This window comes from Leptodactylus fuscus, chromosome 6 (genome assembly GCF_031893055.1).
Source record: "Leptodactylus fuscus isolate aLepFus1 chromosome 6, aLepFus1.hap2, whole genome shotgun sequence".
NCBI lineage: Eukaryota > Metazoa > Chordata > Amphibia > Anura > Leptodactylidae > Leptodactylus > Leptodactylus fuscus.
Window position 1 is genome coordinate 28423767 of NC_134270.1, and position 8988 is coordinate 28432754.

Here is an 8988-nt window from a genome sequence, read left to right on the forward strand (position 1 = left end):
GAAACCTGCATAACTGAGATCAGGTGTTGGTGTGAACCCGCCTTTATATGAATTATAGGGAAAGGAGTGATTTAGAACTTTTATTTATTTAATTTTTTATTATATATTTTTTTTTTAAACTTTTTTTTTTTTTTTCTGCTAGGAGCGCGGCGATGCTGTACATTAAGTGCTGCAGAAGTACTTACGGTACTTCTGCTAGCAGACCAGGAACAGATACACGCCGGGTACGGGCCTGAGCTTACGTGGCTACGTCACCCGGCGTGTGATGGAGTGGTGGGGGGGGCGGAGTCTGCTATCCTGGCCTGCTAGCAGAAAATTACCGTAATGACCCGAATATAAGCCGAGGAGCACTTTTTCAGCACAAAAACTGTGCTGAAAAACTCGGCTTATACTCGAGTATATACGGTAACTACTTTTATATGTGTTCTAGGGAAATGGGGGGGGATTTGAATTTGTAATACTTTTTTTTTTTTTTGCATTTATTAGACTGCCTAGGGGTATTGACATGGGTGGGCGGTGTCGCGGATTGTCAGAGCGATGGGGGGGTCGGCAAACATGGCTGCTCTGGAGCGTTAAAGAGCGCCTCCTGGAGTATCGGTAAGGTGAGGGGCAAAGTGGTAAAGTATATGTATATGTGATTGTGTGGGGTTAGGGGTTAGAATTTTAGGGCTTGCTATGGTCCAAAGTGTGTGAGATTGCAGAGATGGTGGTGTGAGTTTGGGTTTTGTGGGGGTCCTGGCACAAACGTATGTGAGCTATTGTGACGAAAAGTAGCCTATTGTGCAATCGAGTGTATTAACTATGTTTGTGGAAACTTTCAGCCAAATCGGTCGAGTGGGTTTTGCGTGATTGACTAACAAACATCCAAACACACAAACCCACAAACTTATAATATTAATAGGATACTTAAGATTATTAAAATTCTGAGTTATTCAGCAATTGTAAAAAAAAAATTGTAATTATTTTACCATGATTTTTATCTCTGTTGTATTTTTACATTTATACTAGTTCCAACAGAAACTTTTCAAATAAAAAAAAATAAATGTTCACCTATTGTACCTATTCCAGTAGTGGGAGTTGTGTGGATGGCGGTGCGTGCTTGTGGCCACGACTTAGGCCAGAAGGGGATTATATTAACGGAAGGACAGTACAGTACAACAGGGTGGTACCAGCCATCATAGGCATGAATATTTTGAAGGAGCTGGATCAGCTGTTTTTCAACAAAGAAGGACCTGATTACTGGAAGCAGACCGCTAATGACAGACCCACGCAGAAAGTTTTCCAGCACCTTATCCGCACCAGCGGTTTGAGGAGGAATGGCGGGAATCGATGTCCAGTAGGAAAGATTCGCATACCAAGGTGGACCAAAATAACTTTACCACCAAATCGAGAGACTGTCCTCACATTACCTGTTGGGGCGCACCGGAAGCTAGATGGTATAGAAGTTTTGGTGGAGCCCATATTCCTCGAAGAGGATAGAGTTGATCCATTGGTGGCACGAACTTTAGCCACGGTGAGAGATGGAAGAGTCCCCTTGCGGTGTGTGAATACAAATGATCAAGCCCTCACGCTCACACCCGGCGTCGTCTTGGGGCACGTTTATTTGGCACCTGAAGAAGTAGCAAGTACTGAAACAATTGAGCTGAAACCAATAGAGGGAGAAGCCTGGGCCTTGTCCGTATCCCTTCAAGAAAGAGAGGATCCCACTGAACAGTGGAACAGCCGCATTATCCTAGAACAGATGGGAGCAGACCTCACACCCTTTACTCCCGTAGAGGCCTAAACTATAGAAAATTTTATCTGGGAAAATCAGGTCACGTTCTCTCGGCACGAGGAAGACTTTGCTTGTACCGACAAAATTCAACATGAGATACCCACCGGGGAGGCTCCCCCCAGCAGAGAGAGATCGGCAGATACCCCCAAAGTACTATCAAGAAGTAAAGGAATTGCTTGCGCAGATGCTGAAGAGCGAGGTGATACGAGAAAGTCAAAGCCCTTGGGCTGTCCCGATTGTGCTGGTTAAGAAAAAGAATGGGTCCACTCGGTTTTGTGTCGATTACCGCAAACGGAACAGTTGTACAAGATTCTTACCCGCTGCCCCGTATAGAGGAGTCACTGACCGCCTTGGGAAAAGCCCGTTACTTCTCCTCTCTGGACTTGGCCAGTGGGTATTGGCAGGTCCCTGTGGCAGAGAAAGACAAAGCCAAGACTGCATTCATTGTGCCCATGGGGCTCTTTGAATTCAACCGAATGCTGTTTGGACTGAGTAATGCCCCGGGGACCTTTCAGCGCCTTATGGAAAGCTGTCTAGGAGATATGAACTTTGAAGCTACCCTGATATACCTGGATGATATTGTGGTATATTCTGCAAGCTTTACACAACATCTAGACCAGTTAGGCCAAGTGTTCTGACGCCTGCGGGGACATGGGCTTAAACTCAAGCCAAAGAAGTGTTGAATCTTTCAGAGAGAAATCGAATATCTGGGGCACAAAGTGTCCGAAGCTGGAATACAACCTTCAGATGACAAAGTGAGAGCAGTGCAACAGTGGTCCACGCCGACCACATTGAGGGAAGTTCGTGCATTCCTTGGGCTAGCGGGTCATTACCGCCGCTTTATCAAGCACTTTGCGAAGTTGGCAGAACCCTTGCACGAATTACTCAGAGGGACTGCAAGAGGGCCGAAAACACAAAGGATCAACTGGGGAGCTCGACAAGCGGAAGCTATCGACAGAATAAAAGAAGCCTTGACCAGCGCCCCTATCCTCGCATATGCAGACTACAATCTTCCCTTCGGGTTATATACCGACGCAAGCCTTTACGGACTAGGTGCAGTACTGTCACAAGTACAAGAGGGCGTTGAACGTGTAATTGCTTACGGCAGCCGTACGTTACGAGAAACAGAACGTAATCCTGTGAATTACAGCTTTTTTTGCTTGGAACTGCTGGCATTAGTGTGGGCAATCACTGAAAGGAACTTGGCAGATGAATTTGTGTACACTGTTAATAGGGTTGATTACAAAGTATTGACCGCCAGGTTGGGAGGCTGAGCAGAGGGTGCTTTCTCATGACCCTATGTAGGGCATCCGAGGAAAGTATCAACCGGGATGGCCGATGTCAAAGAGGGGGGGCATGTAAGGGGCTTATGGAATAACTGTGTTATTTATCTGATCTTCTGCTGCCATCTACTGCTGAAAGACTAAATTGCAGGGCAAAGCTATTCACAAAAGAACCCCCCTACAGCTCAGAGAAAAATGGTATGTTCCAGGGAGGAAAAGCGTGTGCATACAGGAAGCTGCAGGCAGAAGGAGACACATGTCATGCTAGGAGGACCTGCGGAAGGCTGCTGTGCCCATTAAGGACTTTCCTTTGATAAACAAGGGCCCTGAGAGACTTCACTATTCCTACCTTGTGTCAGCTTGTAAACAGAGGTATGTGTGAGTAGAGTGAGGGGCCATACAGCTCGGTCAAGCATTAAAGCGGTTCTGTGTGCTGGAAGACAAAGAAGGCCCCTGCCTGGAAGATTAATAAGGTGCACCGTGTTACTGACTTTAAGAGAGGCCTCTCCTAGTCAATGCATACAGGTTCTAACTAAGGACACTAGAGGGGTAACTACCACAATCTGTTGTGTGCACTCATATTGAAGTTATACATTTTGCTTAGCTACTGTATACTTATTTCTTACCTGCTCTCCCGTTCTCATTCCCTTCCCCTCCTTTCTTTATTAAACTGTTTTATATTGTTGTTCCATGGCTCCGTGCAGTTACTGAGTATATCATCACCTGCTCCCCATTACACGTGCACAGTAGTACATAGGTATCCCCCTCTATCTGTGTGCATTACTGCCTTTCCTATGTAAAACCTAAGTCAGGGACTCACTAATGGGGAACTCAAGGACCAAACATTGGTTGACAGAGACTAAGGCCCAATATTACAGTAACACATCAGCATTTTGCAGTACGCTTTAAGATTTTCTTTGCAGATTTTCTTCTCTGATTAAACCTATGGGGAAACTGTCAGTGTTTCCAGAAGAATAAATTACACGTATTTTGAAATCGCAGCTTTATTTTTTTCTGCAATCTGTGGATGGAGTTATTATTTCTCCGTCACTTTGCTAGTTCAGTAAAACACTGTACTTTTTTCAGTGGCATTTCCACAGCGGGAAAAATTCAGCTTTTCTGTAAAACGGGGCTTTAGCCTGAAGATGCCACAGTCAGTAATGACCACAGACCCTAAGAGGTTAATTGTATGGGATCGTAGCTAAAACGATGAGTGGTACGAATACTAAAACCTGTCTACCCCTGGGCTCTCAAGTCTCTCACTGTCTGTTCCATGTTCTCACACTCGGAAAGATACATGCTGTACATTATGTGTCATGGTTTTTGACATTTCCAAACGAGTGTGTTTGTCTACTGAAACCACTAGAGGGCAGTGTTGCTCTAACAGTAATCTAAGCCTGTAAAAACTCAAAAATAAGCATAACAAGGAAGAACAGGAGAAAAAAACAAAACAAGTATAGTTTAACCCCTTAAAGACACAGCCCAAAAGTATGTTAAAGACCAGGCCTCTTTTTTTCAAAACTGACGTGTCACTTTATATGGCAATAACTTTGAGACGCTTTAACTTACACAAGTGATTTTGAGATTGTTTTTTCGTAACACATTACACTTCATGTTAGTGGTAAACACTATTCAATATTTTTATATTTATTTATAAAAAAAAATTGAAACTTTGATGGAAATTTGGAAAAAATTGCAATTTTCAAAATCTGAAATTCTCTGCTTTTCAGGCAGATAGTCATACCACCCAAATACATGAATAAATATTATCTACCATATCTCTGCTTTATATCGGCGTCATCTTTTGATTGTCTTTTAATTTATTTAGGACGTTACAAGGCTCACAAGTGTAACAGCGATTTTCCAGATGTACAAGAAAATTCCCCAAACTAATTTTTTAGGGACCGCTTCAGTTCTGAAAGGAATTATAAAGGCCTGTATAATAGAACTCCCCCCCCCCCACCCCATTTTCAAAATTGCACCCCTCAAATTAGTCAAAACAGCATTTGGGATGTTTGTTAATCCTTCAAGCATTTCATAAGAATAAAAATATGAAGGTCAAATTTAGAAAAAAATGTTTTCATTAATACATTCATTTAGACTTAAAATTAACACATTCCCAAAGGGTTACAGTTTATCATACGATTTTTTTCCAAGCACAGAAGTACCCCACATGGGGTTGTAAACTGATTTTTGGGCAGACGGCAGCGCATGGAAGGGAAGGAGCGACACTGGGTGTTTGAACAGCAGATTTTGCTGGAATAATTTTAATGTGCCATGTCTCATTTGCAGAGCCCCTAGAGTGCCAAAACAATGGAAACCCCATAAAAGTGGGCATCGGTATCCAGTCACGCACTCCGCTCCAGATTAGGCCCAAATGAATGAGCCTAGTTGGGAGGGAGTGTCTTCAGGCGGATGCCGCGAGGTGAAACGGCTTGAAGAATGAACATCTCGCTTCTTCTTCCAGGAGCCGGAACAAAATGGGAGCTGTCTTTTTGGTCAGGATTTTGAGGCAGATACAAAAAAAAACGTGTGTGAACTTACCCTTGGGCCGGAGCTCGAAGGACCGGAAATGTTGCGATTTGCCCGCGGCGGAAACACCGCGGAACAATCGTGGCGTTTTACAGTACTTGCAATGTGGATGGGATTCATGCGAATCCCATCCCCAATTCGCAGAAAAAAAAGTTGCGGTTTTGAAAATCACAGCATGTTAATTATATCTACGGACACGCCGGCGGCTTCCCCGTAGATGTAATTGTAACAGAAAGTCCGCGGAGGAAAACGCTGTGAACTTTCTGTTCTAAGCACTGCGGGAAAAACTGCGATGCATTCACGCTGAAGCTGTTCCTGCAGCGCTTTAGTGCTGCGTTTCCAGCCCGTGCTTTATAGTTATAGCAAATGCAAGACAGATTGGGAACTGCAGACGCCTAAAATTGAAGGGCCTGTCACTTGGTAGCAACACCTGACACTGATAAGAGATATAATCGGAGGAATAGTAAATACAGAGCAGCCCTCACACAGTATTAGGGTCCATTCACATGGAGGAAAATGACGCTGTATTTGGTGCTGAATTTTCAGAGCTGAAAAAAGCCTCCCATTGATTTCAATCGGTTTGGCTAGCTTTTTTTTACCACTCGTGTAATTTACCGCTAGCTGAAAATTCAACGCCAAATACAGCGCCATTTTCCTTCTTTGACGCTAAATCTGCATCAGAATCCACGTGGAAAAAAACGCCTCCCCATAAAGCTCTATGGGTTCCACTCGCTTTATTTCAAGTCAATGGGTGGTGCAAAATCTACGTCAGGGATTTGGGCGCAGAATTGGCAAAAACTGCACGGAAAAAAACGCTAGCGTTTTTTTTCAGGGTCCATGCATTGTGCTAAAGGAAAACAAAAAAAAGACTCAAAAAATGCTCCAAAAACTGCTTCAAAAAACCTGAAGCAGATTTTTTCCTTGACAAAATCCTCACCAAAAAACTCCATTCAATAAAGTTTGTGAAGTGAATGGGAGGCTTTTTTTTCAGCGTTGAAATTCCTCACCATTTTCCTCGGTGTGAGTGGACCCATACTATGACCTGAAGGAGCTGACATCTCAGTAATGAAAACCGCCTTCACAGGCAGACTTGTGTAGTTGCCCATAGCATCCAATCAGAGCTCAGCTTTCACTTTACCTCAGCAGCTTCAGTGAAGAAAGCTCCTGTATAATCAGCAATACTGACAATCTTACTATCAGGCAGTTTTCGCCTCACCAATATTGCTGCTCAGTAAGGCTGCTTGTACACTACAGGATTTTTCACGGGTCTCTGGGCCGTGGATTCTGCAGATCCATAGACTTCTATGGAGCCGCAAAATTCATAGCTTTGTGCACAAAGAAGTCTATGGAACTGCAAAATCCATGGCCTGCAGGCCCATGAAAAATACTATAGTGTGCAAACAGCCACTAAGGAGACCAAACGTGTTTTGTCAGTGCGTGCGTGTGTATGTGTGTGTGTGTGCATGCATGTGATCCATGGGTATATATGCGTGTGTGCAGGCACATGTGTGGTCCATGTATATGTATGCATGTATGTGTTCGTGTGATCCATGTGTTTGTGCGTGCGCAGTGCAAGTGTCTATGCGTGCAGCAGTTGTGTGTGCTCTGTTTGTCCGTGTCTATAGTGTGCATCCATCCGAGTGTGTTTGCGTGCATCCGTGCGTGTGTGTGCATGTGGTATTTATGGTCTGGTGTTTGTGTGGTGTGTTGTGGCATGTGTGTGGTGTTGTACTTGTTGGTTGGTGTATGTGTGCTGTCTGTGTGATCATGTTTATATGGTGTCTGTGAAATGTTTGTGTGTTGTGTGTGGTGGTGCGGCCCCTTCAGCAGCGACTCTTTGGCGCCATCGCTATATTCCGTCCCTGTCAGTCACAACTGTTGTTTTCCCCTCAGCGCTTTCACATTTCCCCATTATATGTATAGGGCCTAATGTAGGGGGCCCCAATCTCATGATGGGGGGACGCTAGCGAGATGTAATGTGCGTAGTATTCTGCTCCTGTGGGTGGAGAAGGTGTGCCAAATTTCACCCAAATCGGGCGAGAAATGTGGATTTGTATAGAGCAGACTACTACAGGATTTGAGTTTTATATATATATAGATAGATATATACAGTGTGTGTGTATATATATATATATATATATATATATGTATATGAAGAGCTCAACGGAAAAATGGCCTAAGTTCAAAAATCAATATTGTGAGAAAAACGAAATTTAAAGTTTTAGCCTAAAGCAAACGGGCATTATTGTGGAATATATCTATCCAATGTAATCAGCTAATGAACACCGTTAATCCTAATCATAAATTGTATTATTTATTAAAAAAATTGCAGCTTCATGTATAAATATTATTTATTTAATATTATTAATTAATTACTACTATTATTAAACGATGAAGAATAATAATTACCTGCCTCCCTTTTCGGCGCTAAATATGTGCAAAAGTCAATTTAGAGCCTTTTAAACAATAAGACAAAGTTTTTACACTAATATAAACAACAGACCGGAAGTCACGATTTCAATGAAAAAATGACCAACGAGAGTGAAGTAAGTAAGTTTGTATTGGACTTAGGCCATTATTCCATTGAATGTAAATTCTTCTGCATTGAAATATATGGACTTAGGTCATTAATCCTAGGTACCTTGTAAACCCAATGCATAGAACGAGGTACAAAGAAGCTTTCTAGGTAATAATTTGAAATATGACAAAATGTGGACTTAGGCCATTTTTCCGTTGAGCTCTTCATATATATATATATATATATATATATATATATATATATGTATATATATATATATATATATATATATATATATATATATAATCTATAGGGGTTGGATGTGAGGAGTCAAAAATGTCTGTGTTTCAAACTTTACAGAGTCAAGTCACAGCTGAAAGAAGTGGTCATGGCGGTCCAAAGGGAAGAGACTGGAAATGTGGGGAGGACTCCCCGAACGCAGGTGTGAACTTGGCCTGACTCTGACTGGTCGTTTACCCTGTATGGTGATACTCCGTGGTATCTAACCACTATATATACTGTATTCAGTTTAAGTGGGGTCTAATATTCACTTTGAATATAGAGGCAATCTTAGTATTAATGTAGTTATTTTTGTCAGCAATAGTCACAGTATTTGCTACTTTTTAGCTATGGTAAGGTGCTGTTTAGTTAAGGTATAGTGGTTTTATTCAGTCACGTACAGTATGGCAGTAGTATTGTCACAGTGACGATACTACTGCCATACTGTGCATGACTGAATAAAACCACTATACCTTAACTAAACAGCACCTTACCATTTGGGTAGAAATATATACAAATTCTAGATTTTGATGTAGCATAGTGTTCCCCATTATTGAAGGGCATTTAATTAAAGGGGTTCTCCCATCTCAGTGTTTCAGCAG

At 42.4% G+C, this 8988-nt stretch overlaps 1 protein-coding gene across 2 annotated transcripts in view; it reads left to right on the forward strand.

Moving 5' to 3' along the window:
* Positions 1-8634, forward strand: part of TNFRSF14 (TNF receptor superfamily member 14) — a 33932-nt gene extending 25298 nt beyond the window's left edge. For both annotated transcript variants that reach the window (XM_075279643.1, XM_075279645.1), the window contains one exon: positions 8468-8634. The gene's annotated coding sequence lies outside the window, so the exon portion shown is untranslated. The remainder of the gene's footprint in view (positions 1-8467) is intronic.
* Positions 8635-8988: the final 354 nt, after the last annotated feature.